The sequence below is a fragment of the Taeniopygia guttata genome, chromosome 5 (assembly GCF_048771995.1).
Source record: "Taeniopygia guttata chromosome 5, bTaeGut7.mat, whole genome shotgun sequence".
Taxonomy (NCBI): Eukaryota; Metazoa; Chordata; class Aves; order Passeriformes; family Estrildidae; genus Taeniopygia; species Taeniopygia guttata.
The window spans coordinates 11,579,186-11,600,301 of NC_133030.1; the positions used below are offsets into that span (position 1 = coordinate 11,579,186).

General features: G+C 56.1%; 1 long non-coding RNA gene across 1 annotated transcript; it reads left to right on the top strand.

Annotated features, from left to right (window-relative positions):
• The first annotated feature begins 16,209 nt into the window (after positions 1–16,209).
• LOC115495429 (uncharacterized) lies at positions 16,210–20,309 on the top strand. The gene is made up of 4 exons (XR_003960620.4): positions 16,210–16,390; positions 18,875–19,134; positions 19,300–19,424; positions 19,955–20,309. It is a non-coding gene; the product is annotated as an uncharacterized lncRNA (long non-coding RNA).
• The last annotated feature ends 807 nt before the right edge of the window (positions 20,310–21,116 follow it).

The window sequence follows — 21,116 nt, forward strand, 5'->3', positions numbered from 1 at the left end:
GGGATTCACGCGTCTCACCCGCGTGGGGAGGGGGACACGAGTGGCACGGGGCAGGCGGGCCGGCACAGGGGTGGCACACAGGGCCGCCCACCCGTGTTCTCACGATGGAATTCCCTGAGGAGGCCGAGCCCGCCCCGGGTCCCCGCGCACACGCGTGGGGCCGCGCGCGGGATCCCTGTCGGCCCCCGCAGGCTCCGTGTGCCGCGCTCCGGCGGGATCCAGGCCGGGTTTTGTGTGAGCCGGGGCGCGGCGGGCGCTGCCGGGGCACTGCGGGCGCGGCGGGCGCTGCGGGCACTGAAAAACACGGAGTGGATTTCGCGGAGCTCGCTCCCCTTATCCCCCCCCCGCATCACCCATCGCACAAAGGCCATTCCCGGCGAATTCCTGCTGCTCCAATCGGCTTCCAGGGGCGCTGGCCTGGGGGTCCCCGGGGTGCGAGGGGGCGCGGCCAAGGAGGAGACTGCTGATGCAGGATTTGCCCATAGATGGAGGCAACAGTAGCGGGAAAGATGGTGGAGACTGGGGATTTTCTCCTGGAATTGGGAACTGTGCTGGCTCTCACTTTCTGTTGGGGTGAGGGGATCAGGGATCCATCCCAGGATAGGGGGATGGGGTCAAGGACTCATCCCGGGATGGGGCAATGGAGCTGGGGCAGTCCTGGGTGGTCCTGGACTAGTGGGAACCTCCAGAGGCAGAGGCCAACCTGGCCTTGTGGAATGGAACTCAGACCAGATGACCTTTAAAGGTCCCTTCCAACCCAGACTGTTGGGAATAAGTTGGAATCTCTCTGGACTTATACTGGGCCATGAAAAGGCAGGAAACCACCACAGTGATTGTTTGGAAGCTCTTTGGGAAACTAATATGGGACTTTCCTTGCTCCTAGGTTGGGTTTAGAGCAGGGAATGAAGCAGGAAACATCTCCTTATAAAAACCCTGAACTGGCAGGCACTGGATTAAGGGATGGGGCTGAACTGGAGGCAACGGCGACTCCCCAGTGCTGTGGAATTCCCTGGCAGGTGAATAAGGGGTTAGGGATGAGGGATCTGGTCTCCTGTGCCTGACTCACACCAGGGGCTCCATCTCAGTGGCCCTCCCCTGGGGATGGGGGCTTCTCTGAGCACCTCAGCGCTGGGCCAGCCACATCCCACTTTGGAAAGCTGTCTGGGAGCCGCGTGCCAGGCAAACTCTGGCACATACACCCTGGCAAAAGTCTTCCAGTGAGGGGGAGCAGTGCCAGCCTGCTGCCAGCCTTCCTGGCACTCCGGATGGGCTGAGAAAAGGGCACCTCTCTGCCCCTCTGTGCTCCAGGGCTGACAGAGCATCTTCCTGTGGCTACAGAGCTTTATTTTGATTTTGGAACGATTTCTGCCCCTTTCATGGGACTCTTCTCATGGAGCCCTTGGCAGCGGCCCTGGCTTTCACTCCGCTCCTCTCCGCTCGCTTCCCACACACTCCAGCGAGCTCTGAAATCCCCATCCCCGCACGCACAGACAGCCCGGCAGCTCCGTAACCTCCCGCTCCCACTCAGCCGCTCCCGCCGTCACTTCCAGCGGGGCCAGGTGGGTGGAGAACGCTGCTGAGTCACGGGCGAGGGCCACGCGTGAGCCTCCAACACCCGCCACACCCCGGCACCTGCCCGGGAGACTTTTCCTTCCTCTCAGGCCAGCGTGGAAGGAGAAAGTTGGCCCAAAATAGGGCCCGGTGAGTCCCCGGTGCCCTGAACCCCTAGGTAACCTGAGTCACTGCCATTCCAAATTCCTGGGTGCCCCCAATCCCTGGGTGCCCAAACTGCCGCCATTCCAAACTCTAGGTGCCACAATTATTTGGGCGACTGGACACCTGCATTCCCAAATCCCTGGGTGTCTGAATCCCTACCATCCTAAAGCCCTGCATGCCAGAAGCCCCTGCCATTCTCAATCCCTGGGCACACCAAATCCCAAACCAGCGTGGCCCTACTGGGCAGGAAGACACTCCAGTGTCTCCAGGATGTCTCCCAAGTGCCCGCTCAGGACTCCCTGGAAAAGGCACATTCTGCTGCTTGACCACTCCAGAAGGAGTCATCCAGCTCCTTTCTCCTCATTTTCCCTCTTTTGGGGAGGAGAGAATGGATATTCCCTCTCCTCCCTCTCCACCCAACAGAGAGAACCTTTATTACTCGTCGCTGGAGCTGTTTATCCAAATTAATCTCCGGGCCGAGGCCAAGCCGGGGGGTAGTTCCATGGGAAACGAGGAAATTTTCGGAGCCTAACGGGAGCAATTACAGGGGGTTAGGAAGCGAATATTCCTCAAGTCGGACATGAGCGGGCGGTGACCCGGCGCTTGTCACAGCTAATAAAGATGTTAATGAGCCGGCAGCGGCACCCGGCTGCTGCTCCCATTGTTCCCATCGCTCCCTATTGCCGCTCCGCCGCTCCCGGCGCTGCGGAAGCAGGGCCGTGTTTGCCTTCTCTGTGCAAACACAGCGCGGGGCAGAACCGGTCCGGCGGCCGGGCGGGATCCGCCGAGCTGCCCCGGGCGCCTCCCGGTGCGCATCCCGGGAGAGGCCCCCGGGGGCACGGGAGGGGGAGCGGCGGAGATTGGCTCCGGGGGGATGCTCATCCTCCCGTGTGTTATTCCATGAGTGGATAAATGATGGACAAGCTCGCTGGGCCGTGGATGAGCAGCGCAGTGAAGGCTGGAAGCCCGGCCGTGGGGGCAGCAGAGCCCCAGCCAGGCCTCCCCCACGGAATGGGAATAATTATCCCGGTGGCGACTGAGTATCCTCTGGATATTTTAATTACGGAGGGAGCATCCGTCGTGTGGGAGAGCCGCTCGGCGCCACATTTTCCAGCAGTTCCAAGGGACATTCCCGCCATGGCCAGCACTGTTTGCCCTCGGCACATCCTCCCTGTTTGCTCTGCGTGCCTCCGGCCCTTCGGAGCTGCTGGAGTTTTCCATGTCTGTGGCACGCCAGCGTGTCCCTGGGCGGGCCCAAGGTGTGGTGGCTCCCAAAGAAGGCACGTGGGGAATTTTAGGGTCTTCCAGTTAGAGCCTGAAACACCAGGAATGTGGGTGGAGAGCTTGGGATGCTCCTGCACAGAGCTGGGAGATCACCCATCCAGCCCTGGAGCGGCACTCTCTATCCAAGGAATTTATTCCTGCTCCCCTACCAGGCAGAAAAGTATTAAAAGAGCAAAAGAATTGGAACCAGGAACATGGATTATAATTCATGTGGAATGCTGGGCATGGAGAGATATGAGCCAGGGTGGGTGACCATGAGGGATGTCACATATTCCCTGTCCTCCTACCACCTCATCCCTACTCCATGGTGCCACATGATCCAGTCTGAGGTGCATATAACCCTCAGCTTACCAATGCTCCTTGTCTTTTTGGGATAATTTTGGCTATAAACTCTCCTGGCTGAGCTCTCTGAATCCTGGAGGCCGCTGCCTTCCCAGTGTTAGGCATCCCTGGCTCCACAGGGATGCCCTGGCTGTTGGAACAGCGAGGGAAGCTCTGGGCCCTCTGGCATCACCAGGGTGCCCAGAAAGCTCCGAGGAAAGCCGGGAAAGGCGGCGGGTGGAGGCTGAAGGTTGCAGCGTGGACTTTGCCCCTGGGAGCAGCTCGGCAGGTGAGACGGGATCTGAGGCTGGGCCGCAGGATCCTTCCTGCTGGCTCCGAGCCCGCGGCAGCCACGGGATGCAGGAGAACCCCAGGTGGAACCAGGACAATCTGCAGTGGCTTTGGGCTAGGGATGCATGGATCCTGCCTCCCAAAATCCTGCGGAGGCAGGAGGGTTTGTCCTTCCTGGCAGCTCAAAGCCGGGTCGCGCCGGGGTCCTTGTCCGCAGCCAATTTGGGATCAGGTTTCGATCGATGGAGTCGCTCCAGCCCCGCTGCCCTGACTCAGCAGGGCCTGACTCCCAGAGTCCCCGCTGTGCCTTTGGATCCTGACTGGGAAGGCCGGAATCAGCCAGGAAAGAGTTTGGGAGCGATTGGTGCTCCCAGCGCGAGGAATGCTGTCCCAGGGGAAGCTGGGAATGATGACACAGGGTGTCTGGATGATCCCACTCTGCATTCCCGGTGTTGCCAGGGAAATAGCCATGCTGGGACACAGCCTGGGAGTGGTTCCCCCCTCCTTGAAATCCTGTTGAACCCCATCCTCCCACCCGCTGCTTTCCCAGCCCTTCAGCACCGGCCTTGGATCATCTTTTTTTCATGAGCGCCGGCGGTCGATGCCTGGGAAAGGCAGAGCTGGAAGAAGCTGCCCTTGGACACTCTGACCAGAGAAGGAACAGCGCAGGCACTGCCCTTTCCCTGCCCATTCCAAAGTGCTCTGGCGCTGCCAACATGGAGCCAGGAGCTCTCAGTGCATCCGAAACCACCGCTCTCCGCATCCTGATGGTGGATAATTTGTGGAGCACGGCTCCGTAATGAGCGGTGACCTCTATTAGCCGAGCTCTCTGGCTCCTCAGGAGTTCCCAAAGTGCCTCTCCGGGGTTTATTTTGGAGGATTGAAAGGCCAAGTCACTGTACAATTAGGGATAAATAGTTCTTGCATCAGATGGATGGATGGACGGATGGATGGATGGATGGATGGATGGATGGATGGATGGACAGATGGATGATGAGCAATTTCGGTTCTCATGGCTGTGAGGGCAGGGATGAGGTCAGTGGGATCAGGAAAAATCAGATAGAGACAGAAAATGAAGGATTTGCCTGAAATTCAGACAGGAAAGGGCTGGAGAGAGACATTCCTGTTGCACCCATTCCCCTCACCAGCAGCTCCATGGATTTCTCCCACACCTGGGAAACTTTACGCAGCCACCTCGGACAAGTTGCCTCCCAATACACATTTTGGGGTGAACCCTCCGTCCAAAGCCTTGGGAGAGGCCTGGATTTTCCCTCTGAAGGCAGCAGGAGGGTGGGCAGAAGTAGCCCGGAGGAAAAAAATCTCGGGAAAAGATCCCATCTGGAAACAGGATCCCATGGTCCCAGGGTGATGCCAAGATATGGCCATGCCCAATCCTTATCCAGTGGGCACCGAAACCTGGCACATGGCAGAAGATCCCACAGAACCCATCAGCTCAGGCTGGGTAGGGAGATGGGATGAACGCTGCTTGAATACCCCAAAAAACTGTGGCTGCACAAAGGACTCCAGGAAAACCAAGAATGTCAGGAATTCATGGCAAGTCAGGGGTGGAGGAGCGCAGGAAGGCGATGGCACAGGGGTGATGATCCATGGCCAGCGCTGCCACATCCGCTTGTTATCCAAACATCTCCATCCTGCTGCAGGCGCCAGAGCAAAGTCCAGGACAGCCCCACGAGTGCTGCAGCAAATCCGGCTGGAAAAGCCTCCAGCACCTGCCTGTGATGGATACAAAAAGGCAGGATCAGAGGGGTGGGAGAAGCAAGGAGGAGGGAGGCTGATCCCATGCCAGCTACGGGAAGAGCCAAGGTGGGAACCCGCCTGACATCCCGGCCTGGAGATAAACAGCTGCTTGTGGAGGCACTTAATGGCTGGGAGAAGGGATTTAATGGCTAAGGATTGTTGGGAACAGCTTGTGCCAAGCCCCTCTAACAGCTCCCATCTAATCAGGGACAGAGATGAGCCTTAAGGTCTCTTCCAACCCCAACCATTCTGGGATTCCAGGATCTTCAGCTGCTTGGGAAAGGGCCAGTTGCTCAGTGTGAGCACCACAGCTGAAGATCATGGAATTCTGGAATGGTTGGGGTGAAGAGGGTCTTTAATGTCATCTCATTCCAGCCCCCTGCCATGGGCAGGAATACCTTTCACTTGTTCCAAGCCACATCTAGCCTGGCATTGGACACTTCCAGGGATGGGGCAGCCACAGCTTCTCTGAGCAACCTGTGCCAGGGCCTCCCACAATCTCACAGGGCAACAGAAACTTCATCCAATCCTCTCTGCCAAAAAGAGGTCACACAGCAATCCCAATCCCAATCCCATCTGATCCCTCCTCAACACCATCACCAGAGCCTCTGGCACCCGATTTAGTGGGATGGGAGGATTTGTGTCCTGCAGTGGGAGAGGGGCCACTGGAAAAGGCTCCTTGGGACAGGCTGGTCCTGCTCCATACCGAGTCCCCAGTGCTCAGCCCTGATCCAAACACAGCAGCCATCCCAGGAATGCTGTGTTGGGTAGGGAGAGCTCCGGCTCCGTGCCAGCTGCTGACAGATGTTGGCACTATCAGCTCCCTGCACGCTTCCAGCAGCCCGCGGCTCCGGAGTCACGCACCGCTGCCGGTCCCCTCCCGCTCCCGCGCTCCCTGAGGCCGGGAGCAGATGTCCGGCACCGGCCACCTCCGGCACGCTCCACAAATTCCCAGCTTCTGGCACGGAGAGCGCCAGATGGGCTTCCCGATGCTCCAGCACAGTGCGGGAAAGCAATTCCTGCACGGCAGGGATCGCCGGGATGCTGAACCCGCTCTCCTGCCCCTACCCGTTATTCCCACATGGATATGGAGACGTTCCGAGCCACAGCAGGCTGTCTGAATTCCCAAAAAGGATTTGGAAGGCAGCAGGATCCCGCCAGCGCTGTCGAGCACCTGCTGCCTTCCCTGGATGTGTGATCCTTGTGGGTATTTTGGGAACGGGCCATTTCATTGCCTGGATGAGGACTTGCAGCGCTCCAGCGGCGCCTGTCGCTCTTCCTGATTCCTCTCCAAGAGCTGGGAAGGAGAGGGAAGTGTTGGTGTTCCAGAGGCTCCAGAGCCATCCCTGTGGCTGGGGTGTGTCCGTGATGTTCGACGGGGGCTTTATCGGGAAGGTGAGACATGAGCTGGAGGAGGACATTGGGAGGCATTAGCCGAGTGGGAGAATTTGCTATTCCCTGCTTTCCTGCAGGGAATTCTCTGGGCATGGAGGCACTCCAGGGTCGGATGGGAAGAGTTGGGACAGTGCCAGCACTTAATTGGGCACTGCTGGGTCTTGACCTTGTTAGTCACCTCTGCCCATATTGGAAGGAATTCTTCCCAGGGGAGTGGGAGTGGGAGAGGGATGGGATGGGATGGGATGGGATGGGATGGGATGGGATGGGATGGGATGGGATGGGATGGGATGGGATGGGATGGGATGGGATGGGATGGGATGGGATGGGATGTCTGTGCCCATCTAAGGAGCCCCAAATGGCGCTTTCCCATCCACTGCTGATATTTTGGGTTTCCAAGTGTGGATGAGCTCCCACGCCCTTGTGTCCAGCAGGAACACACCCAGGGCAGGTTATTCCAATTGGGAAGTGCAGAGGGAAGCACTGGTGCTGAGCACAGCCTTGCTGGGCTCCAGGGAGTCTCCCCATCCCAGGGGGCTGTGGGAAGGAAGCAGGAGGATGGCACATCCCACAATCCCAGCCTGACTTTCCTCCAGGAACAGGAAAGGCTCCTCTTCCCCTTCCTTCCAGTCTCATCCTGAGTGTCTCACCCTTTCTGGGCCCCATCCTGCTCCGGGGAACTCCTCCCCGCGTGATTCATCCCGCCGGGATCCCCCTCCTCAGCCGAGTGTCACCGGCTGACGCAAATCCTCCCACCCCAATCCCAGGTGCCGGATTTAGAACGGCTCCACCGCGGTGCCAGGGAGGATCCAACAACCCGGCTGCCAGCAGGAATGGGATGGGGATCCATCCTGGAGGAGCTGGAAGTGCAAATCCCAGGGAGGGGTGTGATGGTTAGGGCTGGACAGGAGTGGGAATGTGGGCGCCCATCTTGGAGATACTCCCACTTCCCTCATGCCGACACTTCCACCAGGGATGAGATGGGATATGGGCTGGGATGGGAAGGGAAAGGATGGGAAAGAATAAGATAGGATGAGAAGGAATGGGAAAGAATGGGATGGGCCACTATCCCAGCACACAGGAGACATCCATGTGGAAGCCCCAGGGCAGCAGCACAAGGCAGGAGGAGCTGGAGCAGCTTCTGGAGAACTCTGGTAAAATCCCATTCTGAATCCAGCCCTTCCTGAGTGGTTTTCCACAGGGACGAGGTGAGGTGGGAGAATGGAGCTGGGGAATGGAATCCCTGGAATGCAGCCCTGGGAATGGGTGTGAAGGGCCAAGGGGAACCAATGGCACCAGGAGCACTGGGACATGCTGGGATGGGAGCATGAGGAACTCTGGGGTGCACTGGGATAGACAGGACTATTGGGATGCACTGGAAACATCAGGATCCCTGGGAAGAGCACCAGGATGCACCAGGAGCACTGGGAACAGAAGAAACACTGGAATGCACCGCGAGCATTGGGATGCATTGGAATGGGTCCCTTCGAAGCACAGGGATGCTCCAGGAGCGCTGGGATGGCTGGGAAGAGGGAGCACCGGGACGCAGCGGGATGCGCCGGTAGCCCCGGGATGCGGCGGTGCGGTCTGAAAGCTCCTCCTCGTGGCTCCCGGGGAGAACTACCGGGAGAGGCCCGGGATACACGGGAGAGCCCCGGTGCACGGCCCGGGCCGAGGCGCCGGGGCACGGAGCGTCCCAGCATCCCGGGAAACATGGGGAGACGGGAATTCCGGGATGGAACGGATCTCCCCGTTCCCACAAGCAGCCGGGATGGGACGGGGCCGCATCCCGGCTCAACTGCCATGGGAACGCCACCAGCGGGGACCACTGTCCGCACAGAGCCACCGACCATCCCGGAAAATCCCGGAGCGCCGCCGGGATGGGGGGATTCTGGGAAGGATTGATGTTAACGCATGGAATGTGATTTCAGGCCACGGTCCTGTCTGATCCAAGTGTGGGAGAGAGGCGGGAGTGGAAAATCACTTCTGCTGCGAGCAGCAATTCCTTTATTTTTCCTTTTGCTGGCAAAGGTATTGAAAATGAGAGGGAGAGAGGAGGAATGGGAACATCCAGGACCCTCAGGGCAGCTGCAGCTGCGCTTCCAGAGAGCTTTCCATGGATGGTCAAATGGATTGCACCGGGTCCCCAGCCCAGCAGCTTGCTGGTACTCCATGGGAGATGTCCCTAAAGTGGTGGGAATATCAGGAATCCCTCTTAGGGAGCAGGGCCTGGCAGTATCAGAGGGATGCCTGGAAGGGAGGGAGGAGGTGTGGGATTGGGGTAATTTTTGGAGCCAATTGTGGGGTTGTGCTTCGCTCATCACCTTTCGTACCTGATCCAAGTGCGATGTGCCACCATTGGGATCTCTCCCAGCTCTGTTATTTGGGAAAGGGTCCCACCCCCATTCCATATTGTGCCCTCCAGTCAGAGCTCCACAAGGAAAAATCAATACCTGACTTCCAAAAAAAGCAGCTGCTGGTGGCTTTTTATAGCAACCTGTCCCATTTGCATCCTCCCTCAGCCCAGGCCCAGGGAGCCCGACCTCTGGCTAAATTAGCTGTGCATTCCCAAGGGAAACAGCCTTGGAAAAGCAGGAAGGGAGCTTGGCTGTGCTGGAATATTCTACCGCAGTCACCCCATCCATTGTTCCTTGCTGACCATGGTTTCCACAAGGAGGAAACTCCCTGATGGGATTGTCCTGGTCCTGGAGCACTTCTGGGCAGTGGGATGGGGTGGCTGCCAGCAGTCCCAGCCCGTCCTTCTCTTGGGATTGCTTCCCAAAGGGAAAAAGGGATGTGGGAAGGAGGAGAATCTAGGGCTGCCCCAAACAGGGAGCTCATACAAAGAGCAGAGAGAGGGATGGCCAGAGAAACCCTGGGATGGGGAGATACTGACCCTCCTCCCCTGCAGAAATCCCACTCCTGTTCCATGGATTACAGAGGTGCCGAGGCAGGCGAGCAGAGCACAGGGAATATTTAGGTCACGGTAAATGAGCTCCCTCATTAGAGCCTCTGGAGCTGCACCCACGCGGGGCTGGGGTGCGGGAATCGGGAAGGGGATTTGGACACCCCTGAGTGGGAGGGGAAGATGGATGGGCCCATTATCCCCAGGAAACTGAGGAGGTGGAAGGCATGGCATTGTCAGGTTTGGATGGACAGGCCAGAAACAGTGGGAGGCTCCCAAAACCACTTTTTATTCCTGAGATGTTGGGGTTCTGCCCTCCCTGCTCATCCCAGGTGCTGCCCATTAGCCTCACAGCTGGAGCAGAGGAGGGATAAAAGGGGAATTAGGGGGGGGTGCCACCCCTTTGGAAGTCCTGGTGGGCTCCTTGCTGTGCTGGTGGGATGGATGTGGGCTCGGGCTCTGAAGCTGTTGGAAGTGCTTTGGGAGAAGGTGGGTTACTTCCAGGATTGTGTCTGGAGCACAGGGGTGGGGTGGGCCCTGGGGATGGGCCAGGATTTTTCCTCCATTTTCTTCCCATGTAAATTTTTCCCTGGCATGGCCAGCAGTTTCAGGGAGGGGATTATCTCCCTCTCTCCTTCTCTGGTGAGATCCCACCTGGAATGCCATGTCCAGCTCTGGGGTCCTCACTATAAGGAGGATGTGGAGCTGCTGGAGAGAGGCCATGGAGATGCCAGAGGGATGGACATAGGCTGGGTGAGTTGGAAATGTCCAGCCTGGAGAAGGGAATGCTCGAGGGAGCCCATAGAACCCCTTCCAGTGCCTAAAGTGTCTCTAAGAGCTGGAGAGGGACTTTGGAGTGACAGGACAAGGGGGAATGTGCTCCACAGCCAGAGCACCTGTATAGATTGGAGATTGGAAAGGAATTTTTCCTTGTGAGGGTGGTGAGGCCCTGGAATGGATTTCCCAGAGGAGCTGTGGCTGTCCCATCCTTAGAAGTGTCTAAGGCCAGGCTGGACAAGACTTGGAGCAACTTGGGCTAGTGGAAAGTGTCCCTGCCAGTGGCAGAGGGTGGCACTGGATGAGATTTAAGGTCCCTCCCAACCCAAACCACTCCATGATTCCCTGGCTCTGGTATCCCCCAGGCCTCTGTCAAGGAGAAGAATGCAGCTGGCAGAATCAGGGATGCTCCCCCATAACTGGGAGTTGTGTGTCAGGAATTGCTGCCTGATCCAGAGTGCAACCAGCACCAAGAGCCTTCCTGAGATGAGTCAGTGTCCCTGAAAACCAGGCTGGTGATCCAGCAAAAATCATTTCAAGGAGAGACTCCTGTAAAGCTCTGCTCTGCATCGGTGGTGCCATTCCCTGGAGCTGCCTGCTCCAGCCCAGCCTCTCCCTGATCCATGGCTGCTCCAGGGGGCTCCAAGGTGTGTCCTCACCGTGTCCAGCAGCAGAGAGAGCTCTCCCAGCTTCTCCTGTCACCTCATGCCTATTCCACGTCCCAAGCTGGTGGCACTTCTGTTGGAATAATCCTGGAATGGTTTGGGAAGGGACTTTAAATATCATCTCCTTCCACCCCCAACCCCACTATCACAGGTTGCTCCAAGCCCCATCCAGGCTGGCCTTGGAAACTTCCAGGGATCCAGGGACAGCCACAACTTCTCTGGGCATCCTGCGCCAGGGCCTCCCCACCCTCACAGGGAGGGATTTCTTCCCAATATCCCATCTAAATCCACCTTTTTTTTTTTGGTTTAAAATAATTCCTGCCTGACTTTCCACTGCTGCATGCCTCAGGAATGCCTGTAGTAGGGATGTGCTGGGATGAGTGGGAAGCAGCACCGGGCAGTGACTGTGCGTAATTGGTGTCACCGCGAGCAGCTGATGCTGCTGATTTTGGGATGAGTAATTCCAGCAGCTTAATTTGGGAAATCAGGCTCTTTGTGTCTTGCCGGGCTCATTTGCAGGACAGCCCTGGCACAGCCGGAGTCGCCGTGCCAGCAGCCGGACATCTGGAATGCCGGCGTGTCCCTGGCTCTGTGCCTGCCAGGGGTGGACATGCCACAAATCCTTGGCCCTCTTCCCCCAAAAAGGGAATTTGCTGCCTGAGGGGAAGGGGAACCCTCATTAGCATCTGGCAGGAGAGACAGAGGACATGGAATTCCTTGTGGATGCAGAGGAAAGCAAAGGGTTTAAAAAGTTTGGGAGAGCATCCTTGGGTTTTTTAGGGTCTGTGTTTAGTGTTGTCCATGACTGTGGGATCAGCCTCTCCTGGAATACTTAGTCTGACTTTTAAGGCAATTTTGTTCCTGGGAGATGTTCAGTGTCCTGGGATGAGGGACTTCAGCTTTGTGTCCTACTTGGAAGCGGCCTGGGTGCCACAAATCCATCTGGCCTTGCTCCCACAGATTCCACCAGTCAGGTGGGGGTGGGACAAGGATGTGTCCATGGGCTTTGTTCCCTTGGCTCCCGGGCTGCAGGAGTGTCGGAATCCTCCTTACCTGGAGGTGGATGCTCCCCTTCAACCCTTGCCACCAATCCCTGGGCATTCCCACTCTGTGGGAATTGAATTGGAGCTGCTGGCAAAGAGGAGGGGGTGTGACCCTCTGAAAAACTCCTCGTTGCTGTGAGGGACTGGGACAATCTGTGCTTGGTGACATCTCCAAATACTGGGATCACTGGAAGGGACAACCTGGAGAGTGGCCAGCCTTGGGACAGCCCATCCATGCTGCTGTATTCCACATCTTCCTGGCTTCTCCAGGCACCTGTTTGTTTGTGTGGGTTCATCTCAACAGCAGCCAATGGCAGCTTGGCACAGAATCTGGGAGCTGCTGCTCCGAGCAGTTCCTTGGAATGTGGCTTCAAGGTGGAGCTGCCCACACAGCCAGCAGAATGGGCTGGAAGAGCAACTCCCAGCTGGCACTGGCACGTCTCCTCATCTTCTCCCCTTCCTGGGAATCTCTGGTGGCCCAAAGGAAGTCCAAAGGGTGATGGTGGCATGTCCAGTGTCCTTCCATCCTTCTGTGGAGCATCAGCTGCCTTGGAATGTTTCCCAGAGAAGCTGTGAGTGCTCCATCCCTCGAAATGCTCTAGGCCAGGTTGAAGAAAGCTTGGGGCAAACTGGGATAGTGGAAGGTGTCCCTGCCCATGGCAGGCAGTTGGAATTCAGTCATCTTTAAGGTCCCTTCCAACCTTGTTTTGTGATCCTTAGATTCTGTAGTATCCAGGCATTTCCATGTTTTTCATAGCACTGGGTGCTCCTGGCAGGGCTGTGGAGGTGCTCTGTGGCTGGAACTGTGTGGTGCCAAGGCAGCTGGAGCAAATTCCTCCTCCTCCTCTTGGCAGCAGGACCAGAGCAATCCCGGGGAGTGGATGATCCTGTCCTTGCTGCTCAGGGCTACCCCCAGTTTCTGTAGGATGTGGGATTGCTGGGAATGAGTGCCTAGTGAAGATTCCCTGTGGGCTCTTGGTCATTGAATTTTGGGATCTGCAGCTCCTTTTTGGACTGCAGTGGACTTTCCTGGGGGGATTTCAATCCAAGAGATGCCTGCAAACAGGTGGGAGGAGGGAGACATAATTGTTGCTTCCAGAGCTTTCCCTTCAGAGAATCCCATAACAGTTTGGGTTGGAAGGGCAGGGACATATTCCACTATCCCAGGTTGCTCCAAACACCAGCCAACCTGGCCTTGGACACTTCCAGGGATGGAGCAGCCACAGTTCCTCTGGGAAATCCATTCCAGGGCCTCACTCCCCGTACAGGGAAGAATTTTTCCCAATATCTCATCTAACCCGGCCCTCTGGCAGTGAGAAGCCATTCCTGTTGTCCTGTCACTCCAGTTTGTCCAGAGTCCCTCTCCAGCTCTCTTGGAGACCTTTCAGGTGCTTCCTTCCCAAGTCCCTGTGTTTTGTGCCCAGTGCCTGGGGACAGCCTGAGGTGGCCAGAGGTTCCCCAAACTCCCTGCTCTTCCCATTGGATCCCTGAAATCCCAGCCCGGATGAGCACACAGTGCTGCGTGCCTCAGCTTTGGAGCTCCACCACCTTTGCTGCCAAGGGATTCTTTCCCCTCTTTTGTTCCCAGCTCCTGCTTTCAGAGCCTTGTTTGTGGCCGTCAGGATTTGACAGACTCTTGGCAGGTCTCCCACCCCCATGGCAGCAGCGATTCCCGCCCTCTCCCCCTTTTCCCTTGCCCTGCCACCGCGGTTGGAGACCTGTTGGGAGGGCTGCGTTTGCCGGGAAATCAACTCCCAGGCTTTTTTTAGAGCCAGAAAAGCCCTGGCACAGGGATGACAGCAGCAGAAGCCAAAAGGCTCAGATGGTTTTAAATGTCAGGGAGAGGTGTAAACGGATCTGGGAGACAGCATGTCCAGAGGAGCCATGAGATTTCACAGACAGCAGCTCCAGAGCCAGCATCCTGCGGTTTTCCCTCTCTGGGAGCCCAGCTCTGCCCAGTCACCGTCCTGGCCCGGCTGGGATTTGCCTGTGGGACGGTGCCGGTGGCCTCTGGAGCAGGGGAGGCCGAAGGGCTGGCGGGGGGAGCGCTGGTGATGGGCAGAAGCACAAATGTGCCTTGGCTCCCGCTGCCTCCGTGACCTTTTCCGCTCCGGCGTGATCCGTCCTGACGCTCGGAGCGGGGGGAAGGGGAAGTGGTCATCTGGGCTTGGCCGCTGTGTGTTTGCCTGCTCGGCCCTGCCACTTCCCAAAAAAAGAGTTTGGAGTCTCTGAGAGTCAGCAAGTTCCTGGTGCCAGCCATCTGTCCCATTTCCCTTAGCAACCATCCGTCCTTTTCTCCTTCATTAAGCGTCTGAGGCGGATCCTGCCTGGCAGACCCTCTCTCGTTTCCCTTTTTGCCTCTCTGGATCATTCCCATCTCCTGTCACTGTGGCACCGAGTCCTGACATCAGAGCACGCTCCTCTCCCAGGAATTCCTGCACAAAGCTTGGACAGGGGCTGTTTGCTCACTTTCCTGCCTGCTGCTTTTTTCTTTCCAGCATGATCTTTTCCAGTTCCTCTCCTTCAGGAATTGTTCAGGCTGGAAAACGCCTCCAAGATCGAGTTCAGCCACCCAGACTCTGCCATGGCCACCATTAATCCATGTCCCCAAATGCCACTTTTGCTCAGCTTTTAAATCCCTCCAGGAATGGGGACTCCAGCACTGCCCTGGGCAGCCTGATTCGACCCTTCTGTGAAGGAATTTTCTCTAAAATCCAAAGAGAAATTCCCCTGAGGCAACTTGAGTCTTGTCCCTTGTTCCCTTCGAGCAGAGCCTGACCCCCATCAGGGAATCATGGAGAGGGAGAAAAGGCCCCCGTGAGCCACCTCTTCTCTGGGTTAAGGTAAAATTCCCTGCTATATTCCATGGACTTGTACAGAAGGGAGTTGAGAACTTCTCCTTAGAATAATTATTCCTGGTTATTGGTCTCCAACCTCTGCTTTGTCCTGAGGTCCCTCTCCAGCCTGCTGGGCTGTGATCCCGAGGTCTCTGCCAGGACTTTGTGGAGGAGCTGTGCAGTAGTTTAGGATTTGGGATCTCCGCGGGCAGCGGCGTCTCCCGGTGAGAGCTGAGCTTCCCCCTCCGGCAGTTTGGAGCTGGGATGAAGCCAAGTGGGTTAGACAAGGCTTTGAGGTCCGGGAGAAGTGGGGAATGGCTCTGCAGCCTGGTGTGAGGAGCGGGAAAGGAGCCAGGAGCAGAGCCAGGAAGGAATCCTTAACGGGAAACCTCTTCCTTCAGTCCACCTGCCTCCAGAAGCAAGAGCAGGATCCTGAGGAAGCAGAGGAGGGAGGGATTTGACCTAATGAAATTATCCAAGTGCCTCGGCTCCAGCTGCTGCTCTCCAGTCGCATCCCACTGATGTCCAGAGACGTGGCCTGCGGGAGGGATCGAATCCTCCACGGAGCATCCTCATCCTCCGTGCTGTGCCCACATCTGACAGCAGCATTCCAGGCTTCCCAGAGAGCCTGGGAGGCTGCAGGTGCTGCCTGGCGATGGAGAGCTCTCCAACACTGCTTCCCTGCAGCACTGACAGGAACAACACAGCTGATCCCTAAATTTCCCTGTCCTGCCGCAGCCATTCCCGTCACAGGAGGTGAGCAGGCTCCTGGAAATCGGGAAGCAGCTCATCCTCCGGGTGTATTCCTGTGGTTTGGAGTCTCAGCCAGGGAAGTTGTGTTCGTGCCATGGAGCTCCTGCTTGTGGGGGTGAAGGCATCCCACATCCCTAAAGCTCCTGCTAAAGTCCTGATTCATTCCTGGGCTGGAGCTCTCCTCCCGAAGAAGAATGGAGCCAAGGGCATTCAAAAGGTGGGTGGGGAGGAGGAATAACATGAAGGAATTTTGGCGGGGGTGAAGCAGATAAGGAAAATGACACGTTGTTGTTGCACCTGGATTAGCCAGGGCTGGGATGGAGCTGGGAATTCCAGCGGCTGCCAGTGCTGCAAGCACATCCCTGTGACTCAGGGGAGCTCGGGGGTTTGCATTTTCCTCCCCTTGAAGCCTTTAGGGCTCATTTCCACATTTTTATGTTTTTAATTCCCTGCAGAACAACGAGGCTTTCACAACCTGAGGTGAAAAAGCTTTTTGGAAAGATGGGTTTGTCCAAGGGGGAGTGTGGAGGATGCTGGCAAATATCCCGACAGCCTGGAGCACTGCTTTAGCCTCTCATTTTTGTCAAAGGAAAAGCCACCTGGAGCTGCCAGGCAGGAAGATGCCCTGAGCTTTGCTGAGCAGTGGTGAGAAACCCCAGTGAACTGTTATTTAATGGTCCTTTTCCATGGCAATGGCTCCTTCCCGGGGAGAAATTTCTGGGCTGAGGAGTCACAGCTTGGATAATGCTGGATAATGTCCTTGGGAGGGGGAAGTGCTGGCAGGAATGATAGCAAGTATCCGAGGCTTGGCTTCCAGAGTTAGATCTGGCACCAATTTAGCAAAGCAGCTGGAAAGAGGAGTTTGTGCTTGGAATCCTGAGCAGCGAGGGCTGTGCCGAATTCCAGGATGCAACCTGTGGGAGAAATCTTCTCCAGGCTTTTCCTGTGGAGTCAAACCCATCCGTGTGTGCACGGGTGTGTTTACTACGTGCCAAGAGTGAGCCCACGGCGTGGGAACCTCTTGGAAAAGGGAGGGATCCCGCTAGGAAAGCGGCTCTGAGGCTGGAAAGGGGGTTCCTAAGGAAGGGACAGGTCACCAGGCTGTGCAGGTGGGGATGGGAAGAGCTGTGCCTGAGGGAAGGAGCTGGGAATGTGCCAGCCTTGCTCCACCCTTCCTACCTGCAGTAGGACCTGGTGCTGCCCAGCCCTTGAGAATTTATGGAAGAAATAATGAGGGTGGTGAGGCACTGGAGTGGATCTCCCAGACAAGCTGTGGCTGCCCCATCCCTGGAAGTGTTCAATACCAGATTGGATGGGCCTTGGAGCAACCTGGGATAGTGGGAAGCGTCCCTGCCCTTGGCAGGGGGTAAATGGGATGATCTTTAAGGCCCTTTCCAGCCCAAACCATTCCAGAATTCAATGTCTGATCTCTTCAGGTGCCTGACAGAGGTTTCCCAATTCCTGCTCTGCCCTTGGCTGGCATTCCAGCCTCCAGTCTGCCAGCCTGAGCCTGAATTTGGGCTTCCAGCTTACCCCTGGACCTGCTCTCCCAAGGTTTGGCTCTGACTGGGATGTCTCCCCTATGAATTAAGTTCTTTTTAGGGATTCAGGCTGAGGGGTGGGATAGCAGCCTGGGCCCCCCAAATCCCTTCCTGGTGCTGGAGGAGGCACGGAAAGCCGAGGCAGCTGGAGGGGGAGATTTTCCCGAACACCCGGAGTGGAGGAGAAGCTTCTCCATGAGGGAATGATTTTTAGTGAAGGTTTGAGTGATGCTGTTTCTCTGCAGAGCTGCAGCAGCTGCTCCTGCTGGGGGGACACTGCCAGCTACTCATCCCTGCTTTGGGAGCTTCCCAGGGGCTGGGAATGACATGGATAGTCGAGCCAGGAGTTGCTGGCTTGGGGGACATCTGAGAAAAGCAGGTTTCTGTAGAGATCTGCTGGGATAATGAAGGATTTGAGGAGCAAGAACAGTCTGGAGGCACTGGATTAGCAGCACTTTGGTAGGAGGTGATGGAGGCTGATGCCTCCAGAGAGTCGCGGGCGGGAATCATGCTGGGAAGGGAGGGAGGGAGGGCTGGGAAGGCACAGCCACCACGGGGATGGAAGCAAACACAGGCACTTCCTGCTTGGTGACATGGGAATGGGGCACAAGGATGACTGTTGGCGTGGTTTTTAAAAGTGCTTCCCAAATTCAGGTTGGCAACTGTGTGGTTTGGTGGGAATTTCATGTGGAATTCTGCACAGAGGGAGCAGCCTCAGCTTGTGCCAGGGAAGGTTTAGATTGGATATGGAGGAAAACTCCTTCATGGAAAGGGTTGTCAGGCACTGGAATAGGCTCCAGGGATGGAGTTCCCATCCCTGGAGGGATTTAAAGCCCGTGTGGATGTGGCACTTGGGGACATGGGTAAGTGGTGGCCTTGGAATAGATGGACTCCGTGATCTTGGAGGGCTTTTCCAACCTCAATTCTTCAATAACTGATATTCCCTAGAGAGTGAGAGACAGTGAGTGAGGTGCTGGAATTTTTTTCCCCTGGAGGAAATGTCGGGATAACGCTGCTGCCAACCTTTCCCTGGTGGCCTGTCCCCTTTGAGAACGATGAAAACACCTTCCTAAGACCCTTGTTGCTGTCACTCCCTGGAATTCAGCCAGCTGGAACAGCCTGTGCCTGCTCCAGGGGTGATGGAGCCCAGCCTGGTGTTTGCAGGGGTTGAGGAGAGAGCTGGTTTGGATACCCTGGATGTTGGAATCCCTGTGCCAGGGAGACTGTGGCACTCCCAGCCTTGTGCACGCTATTTCCCTATGATTTATTGTAATCCTAATGGAGCAGCTGAGGGAAATTGGCAGGGTTGGGATGGGGGAGGAGGAGAGGGGCTCGTTACCCTGGGAGTAACAGAGCGTCTGACTCCGACTGGGAGCCCAACAGGAGCAGGGTTTTGGAGCAGCGGGATTGGATGTGCTGCGCCTGGGGGCGGTGGCAATGACAACAAACTGAATAATAATAAAAAGCTTCCCATATTCCCAGCTATTCCTGGAGCCTTGTTCCTTGTCCAAATTCCCCAGAGGAGGGGTTGGTTTGCTGTTAGGTTTAGGAGAATCCTTAACCCTGGAATCTGTTGGCTTTTTTTCAGGACAAGCAGCTGGATGGGCTCTTTGTTGATGGAATCCTTCCTGACACGTTTCTGGGATCTCCAGAGCTCCAAGGCTGCCTACAATGGTCCAGACTTTTCCTGGGAGCTGATACGGAGAATTCCACAGCTGTGGTGTGGGACAGCCCTATGCCATATCCGTGTGTTGAGGAATGATGCTCCAGCTGGAAGAACACCACAAAATTTCCTTTCCCTCATATTCCCAGGTCATTCCTGCACAAAGGGCACAGATCCATCCAGAGGTGAGTAGGGAATAACAATTCCTTAAGCCAGTGGGGCCTTTGGAGGTTTCCTTGTGAAATGGCTGGTGATACCCTGATTGAGACGCTGCATCTGAGTTATCCACAGGGATAACCCAGCTGATGGATGTCTGGGATGCTCTAACTCTCCCTTACATCCCTCTGAAGGTGTAGGATTCCCAGGAATGTGTGCACATCACCACGCCATGGCTCCAGGCACTTAAACCCAGACTCAACCCTTTTCCACAGGCTGGGAAGCTCTGAAATGAATGGATTTGCTCCAGAGGTTGGAGGTAGGGACAGATCCATGAGAAAATCATGGGAAATCACGTCTTTTGTGACAGGCTCAAATTAATTCTTTAATTCCCTTAAGTGGTTCGCCACTCACCCTCTGTGTCATGACAGCGGGGGAAAAATGGGATTTCTGAGGGCATTAATCCCTCCCTTAATGCTTTAGAGGGCATCCAGTTTATCCAAAACATTCCAAAATTGCCTGTAAATGGTTTCACTGTCATACAGGAGTCAGGCAGCAGAGCCCTGGGGGTCACTGGGATGAATCCCAAGGCTGGAGCTGGGCTATAAATGCAGTCTGGCCTTTGCAATTCGGTGGAGCCAGGCTGGAAACAGGCAGCTGGAGCTGCTGGAATGCAGAAATCCTGAGCTGTATCGGATTAATCGCCTTGTGTCCCTTAATTGGCAGGATCTGGGCTGGGATGTGCTCTACCCCACCCCTTGGAAAGCCTCGGATGGCTTCTGATTGTATTTCCCCGAATAAAAGAGAAATTTCCAGTCTTCCTGAGCTTCTTCCCTCTGTCTGCTCCAGGTTTCGGGGCTTCCAGGGGTGCCTGCCCGGCCGGGAGTGGATCGTGCCGAAGGGAGACCTTGGAAGTGCCACAGGCTGGATGAAACGATTTGTTGGAATGCTAAATTTGGCAGCAGCTTTTCATCAAAACCGGAGCCACTTTGCACCTGTCTGGGGAGATAAAGGGACTCGGAATGAGCGTGAGTGGGATTTTTCTGCCTGAATGGGATACAAAGGCTTCGGCACAAATGAATTCCAGAGCTTCAAAGCCTTTCCTGAATGTTTGTCCGCCCCTGTCAGGCTGTTTTATTTCCCAGGTACGGTGATATCATCCAGCAGACCATTTGCAGCCTGCTCCACTTGCTTTAAGGAGGAATGGGCAGGCGAGGATGTGCTGCTATTCCCTGCTGGATCGGCTTTTCTGGGACAGAGATTTATTTTTCCATGCTTTTTTTTTCCTTTTTTTTTTTTTTTTTTTTTTTTTTTGCAGTAGGAGCATCTCAGTTGTGTCCTTGGATGATGGCAGCTGCCGTGTTCAAAGGGAATCGCTGTCCTTCCTCCCAGACGGGATGGTTGGTGTGGTGTGTTCATCCTCACGGGGGCTTTTTTGTGAAGAGGGCGATTGGTTGGAAGGGATCTTACAGCTCATCCAGTTCCAGCCCCCCTGCCATGGGCAGGGACATCTTCCACTAGCCCAGGTCACTCTGAGGCTGGTCCAGCCTGGCCTGGGACTCTTCCAGGGATGGGGCAGCCACGCCTTCCCAGCAAAATCCATTCCAGGGTCTAACAATTTCTTCCCAATATCCCATCTAACCCTGTTGTTTGTCAGTGGGAAGCCATTCCTCTTGTCACCCCATACCCTTGTGGATAGGCTCTCTCCATCTTTCTTGGGAATGTTTTATCCTGATAGGAAAGCACTGCTTTTCCATGCTGGGCATTGAAAGCAGCATGCCAGGTCCTGTCCATGAGGGAGACCATAGTCCTGTGCTAGGTCGTTTTCCGGAGGGAAAAGATGTTGGGAGAGCCCCGGGCGTGGCTGAGGGGAATTTTTATTGCTCCCTGAGGGGGAGGCAGCTTGGAGCCAGGCTGTGCTCCCAGGGAACAAGGTGTGGGACAAGAGGAAATGGCCCAAACTTGTGCCACGGGAAGTTCAGGTTGGACACCAGAAGGAATTTCTTCATGG